Source organism: Mobula birostris, chromosome 13 (genome assembly GCF_030028105.1).
Source record: "Mobula birostris isolate sMobBir1 chromosome 13, sMobBir1.hap1, whole genome shotgun sequence".
Lineage (NCBI taxonomy): Eukaryota > Metazoa > Chordata > Chondrichthyes > Myliobatiformes > Myliobatidae > Mobula > Mobula birostris.
In genome coordinates, this window is record NC_092382.1 from 31,740,465 (window position 1) to 31,758,610 (window position 18,146).

The 18,146-nt window shown below is 45.3% G+C and overlaps 2 protein-coding genes across 13 annotated transcripts in view; both read left to right on the forward strand.

Moving 5' to 3' along the window:
- Positions 1-18,146, forward strand: part of LOC140208694 (NACHT, LRR and PYD domains-containing protein 3-like) — a 247,788-nt gene that overhangs the window by 193,010 nt on the left and 36,632 nt on the right. The window lies entirely within an intron of this gene.
- The window catches only part of LOC140208712 (uncharacterized), a 31,662-nt gene continuing 28,575 nt past the window's right edge, over positions 15,060-18,146 (forward strand). Inside the window, exon 1 of one of the 2 annotated variants that reach the window (XM_072277593.1) lies at positions 15,060-15,341. The gene's annotated coding sequence lies outside the window, so the exon portion shown is untranslated. The remainder of the gene's footprint in view (positions 15,342-18,146) is intronic. The other variant, XM_072277592.1, reaches the window with a different exon arrangement.

Here is an 18,146-nt window from a genome sequence, read left to right on the forward strand (position 1 = left end):
ATTTCAGCCCTGGGACAAAGCCTCTGTCTATCCAGACGATCAATGCCTCTCATCATCTTGTACACCTCTATCAAGTCACATCTCATCCTCTCACCCGGGTGCCAAGGTCAAGGATGTCTCTGATCGATTGCATGACTTTCTGAAATGGGAGGGTGATCAGCCAGATGTCGTGGTGTACATCGGTACCAATGACATAGCAACAATGAGTGAGGAGGTCCTGGAGAGTGAGTATAGAGAGCTTGGTAGGAAGTTGAAAAGCAGGACCTCGAGGGTGGTAATCTCAGGATTGTTACCTGTGCTAGGTGCCAGTGAGGGTAGGAATAGGATGATCTGGAGGATGAACAAGTGGCTGAGGAACTGGTGTAGGGGGCAGGGTTTCAGATTTTAGGATCATTAGGACCTCTTCTGAGGACCTGTACAAGAGAGACGGGTTACACTTGAACTACAGGGGAACCAATATCCTTTCAGGGAGTAGTGCTATTGGGGAGACTTTAAACTAGATTTGCAGGGGGATGGGAACCAGAGTGTCAGAGCTGACAGTGAGGCTGGGGTAAAAATAAATGATGTTAAAGGTTTAAGCAAATCCGCTAATAGAAAAGTTGTGAGTGGTGGTAAAAATCTTCTGAGGTGTATATATTTCAATGCTAGGAGTATTGCGGGGAAGGCAGACGAGTTGCGGGCGTGGATTGACACGTGGAATTATGACATTATAGCAATTAGTGAAACTTGGCTACAGGAGGGGCAGGACTGGCAGCTTAATATTCCAGTGTTCCCATGTTTCAGATGTGATAGAGGCAGAAGAATGAAAGGTGGGGGGCGGGGGTAGCATTGCCTGTCAGAGAAAATGTTACAGCAGTGCTCAGGCAGGACAGATTAGAGGGCTTGTCTACTGAGTCCTTATGGGTGGAGCTGAGAAACAGGAAAGGTATGGCCACATTAGTGGGCTTGTATTATAGACCACCCAATAGTCAGCGAGAATTGGATGAACAAATCTGCAGAGAGATAGCAGGCAACTGCAGGAAACATAAAGTTGTGGTGGTAGGGGATTTTAATTTTCCATATATTGATTGGGACTCCCATACTGTTAGGGGTTTAGATGGTTTAGCGTTTGTAAAATGCGTTCAGGAAAGTTTTCGAAACCAATATATAGAGGGACCAACTAGAGGGGTTGCAATATTGGATCTCCTGTTAGGAAACGAGTTGGGACAAGTGATGGAAGTCTGTGTAGGGTAGCATTTTGGTACCAGTCATCACAACACCATTAGTTTCAACTTGATCATGGACAAGGATAGATCTGGTCCTAGGGTTGAGGTTCTAAACTGGAAGAAGGCCAAATTTGAAGAAATGAGAAAGATCGTAAAACGTGGATTGGGACAGGTTGTTCTCTGGCAAGATTGTGATCGATAAGTGGGAAGCATTCAAAGGAGAAATTTTGAGAGTGCAGAGCTTGTATGTTCCTGTCAGGATTAAAGGCAAAGTGAATAGGAATAAGGACCCTTCGTTCTCAAGGGATATTTCAACTCTGATAAAGAAGAAGAAAGAGTTGTATGACATGTATAGGAAACTGGGAGTAAATAAGGTGCTTGAGGAGTATAGAAAGTGCAAGAAAATACGTAAGAGGGAAATCAGGAGGGCTTAAAGAAGACATGAGGTTGCCTTGGCAGTCAAAGTGAAGGATAATTCAAAGAACTTTTACAGGTATGTTAAGAGTAAAACGATTGTAAGGGATAAAATTGGTCCTCTTGAAGATCAGAGTGGTTGGCTATGTGCGGAACCAAAAGAAATGGGGGAGATCTTAAACGTTTTTTTTGCGTCTGTATTTACTAAGGGAACTGGCATGAAGTCTGTGGAATTAAGGGAAACAAGTAGTGAGATCATGGAAACTGTACAGATCGAAAAGGAGGAGGTGCTTGCTGTCTTGAGGGAAATTAAAGTGGATAAATCCCCAGGACCTGACAGGGTATTCCCTCGGACCTTGAAGGAGACTAGTGTTGAAATTGCAGGGACCCTGGCAGATATATTTAAAATGTCAGTGTCTACGGGTGAGGTACCGGAGGATTGGAGAGTGGCTCATGTTGTTCCGTTGTTTTAAAAAGGATCGAAAATTAATCCTGGAAATTATAGGCCGGTATGTTTGACGTCGGTAGTGGGTAAGTTATTGGAGGGAGTACTAAGAGACAGAATCTACAAGCATTTGGATAGACAGGGGCTTATTAGGGAGAGTCAACACGGCTTTGTGCGTGGTAGGTCATGTTTGACCAATCTGTTGGAGTTTTTCGAGGAGGTTACCAGGAAAGTTGATGAAGGGAAGGCAGTGGATATTGTCTACATGGACGTCAGTAAGGCCTTTGACAAGGTCCCACATGGGAGGTTAGTTGGGATAATTCAGTTGCTAGGTATACATGGAGAGGTGGTAAATTTGGATTAGACATTGGCTCAATGGAAAAAGCCAAAGAGTGGTGGTAGAGAATTGCTTCTCTGAGTGGAGGCCTTCGACCAGTTGTGTGCCACAGGGATCAGTGCTGGGTCCATTGTTATTTGTCATCTATATCAATGATCTGGATGATAAGGTGATAAATTGGATCAGCAAATTTGCTGATGATACAAAGATTGGAGGTGTAGTAGACAGTGAGGAAGGTTTTCAGAGCCTGCAGAGGGACTTGGACCAGCTGGAAAAATGGGCTGAAAAATGGCAGATGGAAATTAATACAGACAAGTGTGAGGTATTGCACTTTGAAAGGACAAACAAAGGTAGAATATACAGGGTAAATGGTAAGGCACTGAGGAGTGCAGAGGGATATGGGAATACAGATACAAATTTCCCTAAAAGTGGTGTCACAGGTCATAGAGTTGTAAAGAGAGCTTTTGGTACATTGGCCTTTATTAATCAAAGTATTGAGTATAAGAGCTTGAATGTTATGATGAGGTTGTATAAGGCATTGGTGATGCCGAATCTGGAGTATTGTGTTCAGTTTTGGTTACCAAATTAAAGGAATAATATTAATACGTTTGAAAGAGTACAGAAAAGGTTTACAAGGATGTTGCCGGGACTTGAGAAACTCAGTTACAAAGTAAGGTGAATAGGTTAGGACTTTATTCCCTGGAGAGTAGAAGAATGAGGGGAGATTTGATAGAGGTATATAAAATTATGATGGGTATAGACAGAGTGAATGCAAGCAGGCTTTTTCCACTGAGGCAAGGGGGAGAAAAAAAACAGAGGACATAGGTTAAGGGTGAGGGGGGAAAAGTTTAAAGGGAATATTGGGGGGGGGCTTCTTCACACTGAGAGTGGTGGGAGTATGGAATGAGCTGCCAGACAAAGTGGTAAATGTGGGTTCTTTTTTAACATTTAAGAATAAATTGGACAGATACATGGATGGGAGGTGTATGGAGGGATATGGTCCGTGTGCAGGTCAGTGGGACTAGGCAGAAAGTGGTTCGGCACAGCCAAGAAGGGGCAAAAGGCCTGTTTCTGTGCTGTAGTTTTTCTATGGTTTCTATAGTTTCTCTGTCGCTGCAAGGAGAAAAGGTCGAGTTCACTCAGCCTATTTTGATAAGGCATGCTCCCCAATCCAGGCAACATACTTGTAGATCTTCTCTGCACCCTTTCTATGGCTTCCACATCCGTCCTGTAGTGAGGCGACCAGAACCCCTAAGTGGGGTTTGACCAGGGTTCTATATAACCGCAACATTACCTCTCGGGTTCTAAGTTCAATTCCACAATTGATGAAGACCAACACACAGTATGCTTTCTTAACCAAAATGTCAACCTGACCAACCTTTTTGAGTGTCCTGTGGACTCGACCCCAAGATCCCTCTGATCCTCCACACTGCCAAGAGTCTTACCATTAATGCTATACTCTGCTATCATATTTGACCTACCAAAATGAACCACCTCACACTTATCTGGGTTGAATTCCATTTGCCACTTCTCAGCCCAGTTTTGCATCCTATCAATGTCCCGCTGTAACTTCTGACAGCCCTCCACACTATCCACAACACCTCCAACCTTTGTGTCATCAGCAAACTTACTAACCCATCCCACCATTTCCTCATCCAGGTCATTTATAAAAATCACAAAGAGTAAGGGTCCCAGAACAGATCCCTGAGGCACACCACGGGCCACCGACCTCCATGCAGAATATGACCCATCTACAACCACTCTTTGCCTTCTGTGGGCAAGCCAGCTCTGGATCCACAAAGCAATGTCCCCTTGGATCCCATGCCTCCTTACTTTCTCAATAAGCCTTGCATGAGGTATCTTATCCAGTATGACACACAATTCAGGCCCGAACATGAATTGTGCAGGTTTTATTCAAATCACTTCTATGTTTATAAACACTAATTTCTATCCACATTCCTCAGGCCTCACAGGACAGGAAAACTGAAACATCAAGTATGAAACAGCAGGAGGTGGCCATTCAGCCCCTCGAACCATCAAACAAGATGGCGACTGCTCTCCCATCTCAGCCACATTTTTCTGCTTGATCCTCATTTCCTCGATCCCTTCGGTCTCCACACATCGGCTGCCCTGTGTTTTATGTGAGGGCGGTCACTTATCCTTCATCGTCTTCCAAGAATCAGTCTGGTGAATCTCTAAAACAAACACCCTCTGACTGTGAAGAAAATGCTCCATGGAATTAAATTCCATCTTCTGCAGCCCCGTGTTGCCCCAACCACTCACCTCCCACCCCGTCACTATTTCCACCTTCCCACCTCCCCCTCACCTGGATCCACCTCTCACTCCCCAGCTCTTGCCCCATCCCCACCCCTCACCTCTTTTCTCGGACTATTTCCCGTCCACTCTCAGTCCAGAGGGAGGGTCTCGGCCCGAAATGTTGACGGTCCATTTCCCTCCACAGATGCTGCCCGACCCACTGAGTTCCTCCGGCAGTTTGTTCTTTGGTCTGTGTGACCCGTGTTAGTGTGGGGAGCGGGATTTTACACCATATTCCAGGTACAATCTCAACAAATCCCAAATAATTGTTACGGTAATTACCATACTTAAACACGATGGAAGCTTGTAAATGCTGAAAATCGAAAGCAACACACACAAAATGCTGGAGGAACTCAGCACAACAGGCAGACCACGAGCCTTTTTGGACAACGAGCATTTTTCATTACTGGGGTTGGGGGGGTGTAAGATATCTGAATGAAAAGGTCGGGGAGGAGAAAGAGGCCAGCTGGAGGGTGACAGGTGACGTCAGGTGATGGGCAGGTCAAGGGCTGGAGATAAAATAATAGGAGTGTTATCAATAGGAGAAAGGGAAGGAGGGGACCCAGCAGGAAGTCATCGGCTCGTGAGCAGAAATGAAAGTTCAGAGTGGGGAATAGAGAAGTGTGTTGCGGGGGTGGGGGTGGGGGAGTTTGTTTACTGGAAGGAGAATTCAATCAGGTTGGAGGATACACAGACTGAATATAAGGTGTTGCTCCTCCGCCCTGAGGACGGTCTCATCTTGGCACAAGAGCAGGCCATTGATCGAGACGTCGGAATGGGAATCAGAATTAAAATGTTTGATCACTGCAAAGTCCCCCTTGTGGGACATGATACAGAGATGCTCGACAAAACGGTCTCCCAATTTATGGCGGGTCTCACCAATGCAAATGAGACCGCATCGGGAGCACGGGACACAATAGATGATCCCAGCAGATTCGCAGGTGAAGTGTTGCCTCACCTGGAAGGCCTGTTTTGTGTCTGAATGGAGGTGAGGGAGGAGGTGTACCGGTAAGTGTAGCACTCAGGCCATTTGTAGGGATAAGTGGCTGGAGGCAGATTAGTGAGGAGGGATGAATGGACAAGAGAAATGTGGAGGGAGTGATCCCTGTTGAAGGAAGAGGTCGGGGTTGCAGCGAGGAAGGTTAAAATAAGTTTAGTTGTAAGATCTCTGGAGATGGTGGAGGATGCAGAGGCTTAAAGAGCGGTAGGTAAGGACAAGGGGAATTCTATCACTAGGACGGCTGTAGGAAGATGGGATGAGAACTGATGTACGGGAAATGGAGTTGATGCAGCAGAAGAAAGCATCAATAGCGGAGGGAGGACAGCCACACCCTGGAACAGATGCAGCGGAAGCATTGAAACTGAGGAACGGGAAGAGCATTTTGCAGGTGCTAAGTTGGGAAGAGGTATGGTCGAGATTATCATGGGAATCAGGAGGTTTATAGAAGATGTTGGTTGACAATCCGTCTCCAGAGATGGAGACAGGGAGATCAGGAAAAGGGATGAAGTGTCAGAGATGGGCCAACGTATACCCAATAACTTTTGCAATATATTCAATGTATCTTTGACTTCCTTTCCTACCTACTGCACCTCAGTCCCTCACCATTTAAACCACATTCAGTGTTACTGTTTCTCCTACTGAAGTGGGTGATCTCACATTCCCCACACTGGGCTCCGGCTGACCTGCTGTTCCCACTCACTCCTTTACCCCGAAACCTCTCGGCAACAGACACAGAACATAGAGCAGCACAGCTCAGGAACAGGCCCTTCGGCCCAAGTGTTGTGCCGAACCAATTAAATTAGTAATCAAATATCCAACTGAAATAATTCTTTCTGCCTGCACAATGCCTACAATCCTTCCATTTCCCTGACATTCACGAGCCAATCTAAACACCTCTTACAAGTCCCCAATATATCTGCCTCTACCACCACCCCAGGCTGCATATTCCAGCCACTCCACTCTCTATGGGGAAAAAAAACTTGCCCCTCACATCTCCTTTGAAAATACCCCAACTAATTTAAATGCATGCCGTCCGGCATTAGACATTTCAACCCTGGGGGAAAGATATTGTCTATCTACTTTAGCTATGCTTTTCATAATCTTATAAACCTCTATCGAGTCTCACCCCAGCCTGCACCACTCTGCGGAAACAATCCAGGTTTTACAGTGGAATGATTTAAGTTTCCTGGGACATGGACTTGTGTAGAACACTTAATTTAAGTTAATTCTACTACAGCACAGAGTATGTTCAAACACTCGTTACAGCTCATGCCTTACAACCAATCTCCACCCACCTGACTGGAAACTCTGCTTCATTGCAGAAGGAGGAACATCCAGCCTCATCTGCAGAAACACAAACCTAGGCCAAAGACAAAGCCCAAACACTGCCAGTTCCGCATTTCTGAAGTCCCATCACAGGATTATAGCCCAAGCACCAACATTCCCGGGACTCTTTCCTGTCGGTAATATGCTGCAGCATCTTGGCTATTCTCAGTTCTAAAATTAACACTCCCCTCCATCCCATAACAGCACTGGAACCTGGTGATGCGTTAACTGGGCGGGGATCCTGGGCTGTGCTCACCAGCAGGTGGGAATATATTTTAATTTGTCTCCAGCAGGTAAGTTTGGCACATTTGTTCATTATGTTATTGCCGAGTGGGATCTGGAGCAGCGCATTTCGTGCGACATTTCCATAGTGAAACAATAACAAAATGCTTTTAATGTAAAATTGAAAATAAGTCACCAGAAACTCAGTACAGTTTTTTTTTTTGGTTTTTGATGGACAAATATTGACTGAATTCAAGATGTTTGTGGCATCCTGAAGAGTTTTGCATAAATGCAATCTCCGCATTCAGTATTTAACTCTTCATTCCAACACAGGCATCATATACAATATTCCATACAGTAAATGCCCAACACATCCCCGCCTCAACACCACCTCCAGAAAACACTGTCTCTCTGCTGAGGGGCAGTGACCAGAGAGTGACAGAAACGTTTAACACTCTTTGCAGCTCTGGCGGGCTGTTACCCTGGTGATGGAGGAAGTGTCTCAGCAGAACTAACTGAATTTAGGAAATCAGGAACAACCTCACATGCTCTGAGTTTCATTATGACGAAGATGAATACTGAGTTCTCAGCCCATCTGTAATGGGAAAACTTAAATTCCAGTGGTTGTTTTAACCCTGTCTTGAGGTGCATCCAGTAAATTTGTTTGTAGTACGCAATCACAGAAGAGTATTGACAATGATCGGTGTCATCTGTCTTGTAAAGATATTGTCTGGGAGAAGACAATGGTAAAGCACTCCTGTTGCAAAAATTGCCGAACACTCATTATCATAGAAAGACCATGATCACCTATATCATAGCAATAAAAGGAATATAAGCTGGCAACTTGTTAGTGCAAGTGGTTTAGATGGGACATTCGGGTGGGTTTCTGAAATTAATATGTATATTGTCCAACAAGAGCAGAAGCTGTACTCTATCTGGCGTTGGGCAATGAACCTGGCCGGCTGACCTATCTTTCAGACAACACAGTTGCCACAACTGCTGAAGTTTTACGATAGCTACAGATAAGGACAAGCATGGAGCTTGTGAAAGACTATTAAAGCGGAGCAGGTTACATTACCAGAGCGTCGTGCAGGAATTAGAGAGAGTTAAGTAGAATCAGTTGTTTTTGGGCAAGTCAATACCGGACATGTGGAGTGTGTTTGAAGTCTAACTACACAGAGTACAGGACAGGTATGTTCCAGTCAGAAGGAAGGACAAGGATAGCAAGGTAAGAGAACCGTGGATGTCGAGGGAGATCATGAATGTAGTGCAGAATAAACAGGAAAAGTAGATAAAACTGAGGAAGCTAGCATCAAACGGGGACTTGCAGGATTATAAAGAAGCCAGAAAAGAACTTAGGAGGGGAGTTAAGAAAGCCAGGAGAAGCCACGAAAAGTCTTTGGTTAGTAGGATTAAAGAGAATCCCAAGGAATTGTGTACATACATCAGGAGAAGAGGATAACAAGGAGGAAGCGGGACCACACAAGGCTAAAGTGGCTGGTGGGGAGGCGTGGGGGGAACACTTGCTTGGGTGTGAAGGATGTGGCTGAGGTCCATAATGAGTTCGTTTAATCAATATTTAACAAAGAGAAGGACGTGGAGGATATGGAGATCATTGGCAAGAGTATTAAAATGCTGAGACATTTGGAAGTATAGGAGGAGGCAACGCTGGGTAACTTAAATAGCAATAAGTTGGATAACTCCCTCATACCTGATAGAATATACCCCCAGGTAATTGATAGGAAAGTGAAGAGACTGCTAGGGTCTTGAGCAATATCTTTGTATCCTCCATAGCCACAGGCGAGGTCCTGGAGGACTGGTGAGAAGCTAATGTTGCTCCTTTGTTCAGGAAGGAAATCAGGGATAATCCTGGACACTACAGACCGGTAAGTCGCACGTCGTCGGCAGGGAAGGTAACGAAGAGTATTTGTCTAATTAGGGAGAGCCAGCATGGCCTTCTGTGGGGAAAATTGTGTCTTACAACATTGATTGATTTTATTGATAAGGTGATGACGATGATTGATGAAGGTAGAGCTATGATTGTTATTTCAACACATCTCAGAAAGGCATTTCGCAAGGTCACACATGGGAGGCTCACCCGGAAGGTAAGGTACATGGGATCAGTGGTGAATTGGATTTAGAACTGGCTTGCCCATTGAAGACAGAGGGTGGTGGTCGAAGGGAACTATTCCAGCTGTTCCGCAGATTCAGATATATTTAACCGATCTGGCTGAAAATGTACACCGGTGTGGATAGCACAGATGACTGGCGTACAATACAGCGGGACGTACTGTAGATTAACTGCAATATGGGCAGAGAAATGGCAGATGGAGTTATTCCAGGCAAACGTGAAGTGTCGCACCTCGGTAGGTCAAATAAAAAGAGACAGTAGACTGTTAAATGCAAGACACTTAACAGGGGCTGATAAGCAGAACGATGTTGTGATTCAGATCAAAGCTCACTGAAATTGGCTATGCAGGTTCATTAGGTGATTACGAACGCATATGGAATGCCTGATCTTATTACTCGAGGTATTGAGTTCAAAAGTCAGGGAGTTATGTTGCAACTGATAAATCTCTAGTCAGGCCACACCTGGAGTATCGCAAACTGTTCTGGTTATCTGACTCTAGGAAGGATGTTGAGGCTTTGGAGAGAATGCAGAAGAGGTTTACAAGGATATTGCCCAGATTGTAGGGCATGTGGTTGTACAAACTTGAGTGGTTTTCTCTGGAGCGGGAGAGTGTGAGGTGAAATTTGATAGAGGGTTATAAGACCATGAGAGGCATAAATAGAGTAGGTAGACAGGATCTTTGTTGAGTGGCTGAAATATATAATACCATAGAATATGTAGTTAATGTGAGAGGGAGCGAGTCCAGAGAAGAAAGGCAACGTCTGTGTAAAAGACAAGTACGTTTACACAATCTGGGGGCGCCAAGAATGAACGCTTTTGTGATGGTAGAAGCGGATACAATAAGAATTTTTAAGAGACTCTTAGATCAGCACATGAATGTGAGGAAAATAGAAGAATATGGATATATTGAATGCATAATGGATTACTATAGATGGCCATTTGATTACTACTTTACCTGCCTTCCAGAGAGTTGTGTACATTGTTGCCCGAAGGGTCTGTCCCTGTGCTATACTATTCTATCTTCTGTGTCTATGTTATATAATATTGTTACAGCTACAATGCTTCAATGCGATTTTCAGTTCACTGTGCTGTTTTAACATACCGAGCTCCAGAACCGTCAGCACTTTGTCCAAATTTGCCAGCCCATTCCTCATTTCCACAAAGGATTCCAACATCACTCCCTGGGGACGGAGGGATCCCAACAGAAGGAGGGAGAGCGGGGATGAAGGTGGTGTGAGAGGGGGCGGACAGGATGTTTGTCCCGGCGGGGACAGGAGGGGCTCATCTGTGGAAATGTCTGAGTCCATGGTGGTGGCGAGCAGAGGGATTTACCACACTGGGGGCAAATACTGGCAAACTACTGACCTGCAAGTGGGGCCAAAAATCCGGGCAAAGTGGATTGGAGTGGTTTTGGAGAACACGGGTAGATCGGCCCCACATTTTATTGAATGACAGGACGGACTGGAGTGGCCGAGTGGCCTGGTCCTGTTCCTGCTGTCTGTGTGTTTAAGGAGAAGGTATAACCAGACAGTTCTTGGGCCTGCAGGATGTCCCAGTGTGTGTGTTGTAACTTAAGGACCGGTGCTTGGAGACCAGTTGTTCCCAAACTGTGTCAACAATTTGGCTGAGGGACAAAATTCAGCATTTCCAAGTCTGTTGTTGACACAAAATGCATATTTATATATTAATCATGACATAAAATGTGTATTTGTACTCAGCTAATGAAATAAAAATTCATATTTGTGGATTGTTAATGACATAAAGCCTATATTTCTATATTATTAATGACAGAAAATTGTATAATTGATGTTCTGTGTGTTATCTGCATGTAGTTTCCTGTGCTGCTGCTGCAAGTCAGTGTTTCTCTGTCCCTGTACCTTCCCGTACTTGTGCACTTGGCAATAAATTCAACATGACATGAGACAACTCAGAGAAATTTGATTAATAATGATCATGTTGGCAACTCAGCAGGTCGAAATTAAAGGGACAGTACACTGTTAAATGAAAGATCCTGGATAATGTCGATGATCAGAAGCATCTTGGAGTCTAAGTTCATCGCTCCCTGAAAGTGGCCACACAGATTGATAGAGTGGCTAAGAAGGCAAATGGTATGCTTACCTTTATTAGTCAAAGCATTGAGTTCCAAAGTCAGGAAGTTATGTTGCAGCTTTATAAAGCAGTATTCGGCCTCAGCTGGAGTATTTCATACACTTCTGGTCACCCCATTCTAGGAAGGATGTAGGGGCTTAGGAGAGGGTGCAGAAGAGTTTTGCCAGGATATTCTCCGGATTAGAGGACTTGAGCTATAACGAGAGTTTGGACAAACCCATTTTTTTTTCCTCTGGAGCCCTGCAGGCTGTTGCTATACTCGCAGAAGGAATGTAGGAGTAGGATACTTATAGATAGAGGAGACAGACAGTATCTTTTTCCCAGGTTTGAGATGTCTTAAACAAGAGACCATGCATTTGAGGTGAAAACGGGTGATTTTAAAAGCGATGTGAGGGAGAAGCTCTTCCACACAGAGAACTGTGAGTAGCTGGAATGTGCTGTTTGGGTAATGGTAGATGCAGATACATTAGAGGCCTTGAAGAACCAGTTACACAGGCAGATTGAAGTGAAGGAAATGGAAGAATATAGACACTGTGTAGGCAAAAAAGATTAGTTTAGTTGGATGTTTATTAGTATTTTTTTTCCGAAAGCAACAGACACAGCGTGTTGGAGAAACTAAGTAGGTCAGGCGGCATCTCTGGGCAATAGTCAACCGTTGACGATTCAGGCTGAGGCCGTTCTTCAGGACTGAAATGGAAGGAGAGAAGTCAGAATAAATAATGGTGGGGGAGTGGAGGAAGTAGTACAAGGTCGCAGGCGATTGGTGAAGCAAAGATCTAGAAAGTTGATTGGTGAAAGAGATAAAGGGCTGGGGAAGGGGTAATCTGATATGAGAGGGGTAGAAACCATGGATAGAAATGAAGGGGGAGGAGCACCAGAGGGAGGTTATGGGCAGGTAAACAGATAATGGGGAATGGTGAGGGAGGGGGTGGGCAGTTACCGGAAATTCGAAAACTCGAAGTTCATGGCGACAGCTTGAAGACTGCCCAAACGGAATACAGTATGAAGTGTTGTTCCTTCAACCTGAGTCCGCCCCCATCGCGGCAGCAGAGGAGGTCATGGACTGACATGTCGGAATGGGAATGGGAAGTGGAATTAAAATGGGTGGCCACAGGGAGATCCCTCTTTTTTTGACGAAGCAGTCTCCAGTCTACGTCGGGTTTCACTGATACACAGGAGGCCACACCAGGAGCAACGGATACAGTAGATGACCCCAACGGGAGAAATACTGATTTCTCCTTCCGATGATCAAAATTTTAACCTCTCCCCTTTCCCTATTCTACACTCTGACCTTTTACTTCTTCTCGCCTCCTACTAATACCCTCTGCACTCCTCCCCCCGTCACATTCTCCTGTTACCAGAGTACTGTGAGTGTTACTTTAAGAGCGCCTGAGTAAGGCGGGACTATGACGTCAGTCACAGGCTGCAGCAGCCGGCTGCGGACGAGAGAGAGAGAGAGAGAGAGAGAGAGAGAGAGAGAGAGAGAGAGAGAGAGAGACAGAGAGACAGAGAGACAGAGAGAGACAGAGAGAGAGAGAGAGAGAGAGACAGAGAGACAGAGAGACAGAGACAGAGACAGAGACAGACACTGACTGACTGTTGGAACTTCAGCTTGTCACTGCTATGGTTTGGAACTCTCTGATGCCCAAAAGATTGGATTGATTATCGGCACGCAGTGCACAATTGATGTGTGACTGTCTCTTCGTATAATCCATTTGTGTGGATTTCCTGGAGTAACCTGTGGTATCACTTTTGTTGGCTCTTTACCTGGAATCAGGGTGTTAAGTGAAGACGATACTCTTGTGACTGTCACCTGGTGATTTCTCTAAGTAGATTTCGGAACGATTCAACGGACAAGATCTTCAACGATTGTTATTTCACTTACCAGCGTGGAACCTGTGATTCTTCGTATCGCCTTCTCTCTGCGTACCTCTATGTGGATTACAAATCTCTCTCCCATCATCTGTTTTACTTTGCCATCTGAATCTTAAGACTTTAAGAATTGTTCCTAAACTTGATTGTTTGTAAGCCCTGGGCCCCCTTCTCCATCACTTTCTCCTATTGTCCATTCTCTTCTCCTTTCAGATTCTTTCTTCTCCAGCACTTTCCCACCCACCTGATTTTCCTTATCCCCTTCCAGAAGGCCTCTTTGCGCACCCACTACCTTTTAATTTAGGCATCTCCCCTCTTCAGTCTGAGTCCTAAAGAAGGGGCTCGGTCCGAAATGTATCTGTTTACTCTTTTCCGTAGGTACTACCTGACCTGCCGAGTTTCTCAAGAATTTTGTAAGTTTTCATTTTATAGAGGATTAACAAAGAGGTTAGAGAGTATTTGTGATAGGGAATGCACTGAAGATTCGCCAGACTGATCCCTGGAGTGGTCGGGTCATCATGTGAAGAAAGATCAAGCGCGATAAGCCTTTAATTTAGAGAACCGAGGATGAAGGAGTGAACACATTGAAATGCACAGCATCATTAGCGGTTGAACCAATGGAAAAAGGGGCTGTCCGGGACTGAGATGAAGGGAAATGTCTCCACTTCGAGGATGGTGAGTGAGTGTAAATCCCCACCACAGAAGGCAGTAAAGGTTCATGATCATCCTCACATAAAACAGAGGCCGGCAGATGTGTGGAGACCGAAGGGATCGAGGAAATGAGGATTGGACAGAAACATGTGGCTGAGATGGGAGCGCAGTCGCCATCTTGTTGATCGCTCGATGGGCTGAATGGCCACCTCCTGCTGTGTCTCACTTGGTGAAGGTAAACTTTCACTGTCCAGTGAGCCCGGGGGAATGCGATTAGAAGTTAGTGTTTGTAAACATTGGACTGATTTGATTGGAACCTGCACATTTCCTGTCTGGGTGTAAACTGTATGGTGGACTGGTATGGGGACTGAACCCATAAATCAATGCCCTAAGGAAGGAGAAAGGGAAAAGGTACGGAGGAATAATTTAAAAATGTAACTGGTGTAAATATGAAATAATGTGGAAAATGCGGCAGGTGGGTCATGCAGCGTATGAGGGGTGAGGAGCAGACTCACCGGTTTAGGAGGGAGACCTTCAGCACGTCACTCGATCCCGCTCCATTTTCTCATTTTACCGCAGATCTGCGGCATCTGCGGGTTCGTTTCTCGTGGTTGTGCATTTCAATCTTTCTTCCGTTCAGACAAGGCTATGAGATCCAGATCTCTCACGTCCTTTCGCTGTGGGTGGGCATTTTTTTTTTCTTGACTCATTTCAATGTTACGAGCTGCGGTGCATCTAATGTTCTCCAATGTACGACAGTATGTATGGGATAATTAAGCCTTTTCCATTGATCTGTGTGTCTCAAAAATGTGTACACTTTTCAAAGCTACAAACAAGGTTGTCTAATATTTCCACAAAATTAAAATGGGGGATCGGTTTACTGCTATTATTATTTTTTTTTAAATTTTTGAACGACCCTATGCTCTATGGTCTATGGTCTATGCTGTCCCTTCTAACCTCTTTGCTCTGCCTACAAAACCCCCGCCCCGGCTCTGAAGACGCGGAGCTCACATTGCGCATGCTCAGTTTCGGATGTTGGGTGGCTGCCTTTCCGTTCTGTGTTGAAGCGGAACGTCGCGGGGAGACGGGGGAAGGATTGTTGTCTGCGAGGTTAGTACATCAAGTTCCCATCGGTGAGGATTTGAGGCCGTTCCGAGCGGGCATGTTCGAATCCCGTTAACTCACCCGAACTGGGGATCGGTCTGGGTTCCCGGAGAGAACCTGCCGGGGTCGATCCGGGCTGTGTGGCCTTCACACCGAACCGTCTGAGATGAGCCGTCGCTCAGTCCCTGCTGCTTTAGCCCGAAGAAAGGGTAAGGTGCTGATGCCGGGACTGCACTCATCCGTTGAGTTGTACCTCCATCACCCCGCGCGGTATCAGATCCAAACTTCGCCTGGTACGATGCCTGGGGTCAATAACTGTTTTAGATAATTCAGGGCACGGGAAGCGGCCATTCGGCCTGTTGTGTTCTTGCAGCCGGAGGTTAAACGGAGTAATCGCATTTGCGGGACACTGCTCCGTGTCTATGAGTAGTTTTATCTTTCGTCAGTTCAGACAGGGCAGTGAGATCGAATTTGTGACGTTCCCTCTTTTTGTGTGGGCAATTTTTTTCTTGACTCCATTCCACAGTTACGACCCGCCGAAGCGCAGCGAACATTTCCGAGTATATAACCGTTTTCATGCGATAATTAGGCCTTTTCCATTTGTCTCTTCCTCAAAAATTTGTACACTTCGGTGAAATCGCCCTCCCGAAGTTCCAGAGCTGAAGCTTAGTCTGTGTAATATTTCCACACAATTAAATGGGGAATGGTTTATTATTGTCATATACCGCCGTACGGTGAAAATCTTGTCTTGCATACCACCCACACTGATCAATACAAGAGCACCAGGCGTGATTGATAAGTTCGTGGCCTAAGATAGGAGGAGACAATTTTAGAAAACTTAGCACTTTAATTTTTCAACATAGCCCCCTCCTATTTTACACACTTAGACTGTTGGTCGTGGAGCATACGGATCTTGGACCTCCAGAAAGTGCCGACAGCATGTTTGATTGATAAGTTCGTGGCCTAGGGTAGACGGGGATGAGTTATACAGCTCTCGTTACAGGCATGTGCAGGTCAACTCTTTGAGTGATTATGCAGAAAGTTTGAAGTTAATAATTCATTTCCTTCTACCTTAGACCACACGAACTTATCAGTCACCCCTAGTATATTAGGTAAAACATTAACAGAGTTTAACAGAGCTTTATGGGTACAGAGAAAGTGTACTACAGGTAAACATATGATGCAGATTCACATGGAGTTACATCGTACCGTGCTGAGAAATATTCAGTTGACTCATTACAATGGAATGGAAGCCGTCCTTCAGCCTGGTGGTGTGCTTTCTGTTTCCTTTCAATCTTCAATCCGATGGGTGGTTGAAATTGAGAATGTCTAGGGTTCTGGGAATCTTCGATTATGTTTCCTGATTCACTGAGGCAGCGGGAAGTATATAGAGAGTCCATGGAAAGGAGGCTAGTTTCTGTGGCGCGCTCAGCTGTGACCACAGTTATCTGCTCCTTCCTGCAGTCAAACGCAGAGCAGTAGCCGTAGGAAGTTGTGAAGTATCCGGATGGGATACTTTCTGTGGTGCGTTCAGGGGCAAAGGGTGCATGCGAACGTTCTTGTTGTTTGCTATAGCTTTGACATTTTAGGATTATATATATATAGTATGTACTATTAATTCAGTATCTGTGTAAAGCTGGAGGACCATCAGTGATTGTCATTGATCCCTTCTCCCAGCTAGTTCTATTTGACCATTCCGTGCCATTTTATTCAAAATCTGTCCAGCCTGTATCTCACCACGTCACTGATATATGTCAACCATCTTTCTTCTAAGCCATGTCTCATTCTGAAGTATTGTACTGCATTTTTACCTCACTGAGCTTACAAGGAGCTGTGTTTTGTTCGGTTAATTGATGTTTAACATAGAAACATAGAAAATAGGTGCAGGAGTAGGCCATTCGGCCCTTCGAGCCTGCACCACCATTTATTATGATCATGGCTGATCATCCAACTCAGAACCCTGCCCCAGCCTTCCCTCCATACCCCCTGACCCCCGTAGCCACAAGAGCCATATCTAACTCCCTCTTAAATATAGCCAATGAACTGGCCTCAACTGTTTCCTGTGGCAGAGAATTCCACAGATTCACCACTCTCTGTGTGAAGAAGTTTTTCCTAATCTCGGTCCTAAAAGGCTTCCCCTCTATCCTCAAACTGTGGCCCCTCGTTCTGGACTTCCCCAACGTCGGGAACAATCTTCCTGCATCTAGCCTGTCCAATCCCTTTAGGATCTTATACGTTTCAATCAGATCCCCCCTCAATCTTCTAAATTCCAACGAGTACAAGCCCAGTTCATCCAGTCTTTCTTCATATGAAATTCCTGCCATCCCAGGAATCAATCTGGTGAACCTTCTTTGCACTCCCTCTACGGCAAGGATGTCTTTCCTCAGATTAGGGGACCAAAACTGCACACAATACTCCAGGTGTGGTCTCACCAAGGCCTTGTACAACTGCAGTAGTATCTCCCTGCTCCTGTACTCGAATCCTCTCGCTATAAATGCCAGCATACCATTCGCCTTTTTCACCGCCTGCTGTACCTGCATGCCCACTTTCAATGACTGGTGTATAATGACACCCAGGTCTCCTTGCACCTCCCTTTTTCCTAATTGGCCACCATTCAGATAATAATCTGTTTTCCTATTTTTGCCACCAAAGTGGATAACTTCACATTTATCCACATTAAATTGCATCTGCCATGAACTCACCCAACCTATCCAAGTCACCCTGCATCCTCTTAGCATCCTCCTCACAGCTAACACTGCCACCCAGCTTCATGTCATTCGCAAACTTGGAGATGCTGCATTTAATTCCCTCATCCAAGTCATTAATATATATTGTAAACAACTGGGGTCCCAGCACTGAGCCTTGCGGTACCCCACTAGTCACCGCCTGCCATTCTGAAAAGGTCCCGTTTATTCCCACTCTTTGCTTCCTGTCTGCTAACCAATTCTCCACCCACACCAATACCTTACCCCGAATACTGTGTGCTTTAAGTTTGCACACTAATCTCCTGTGTG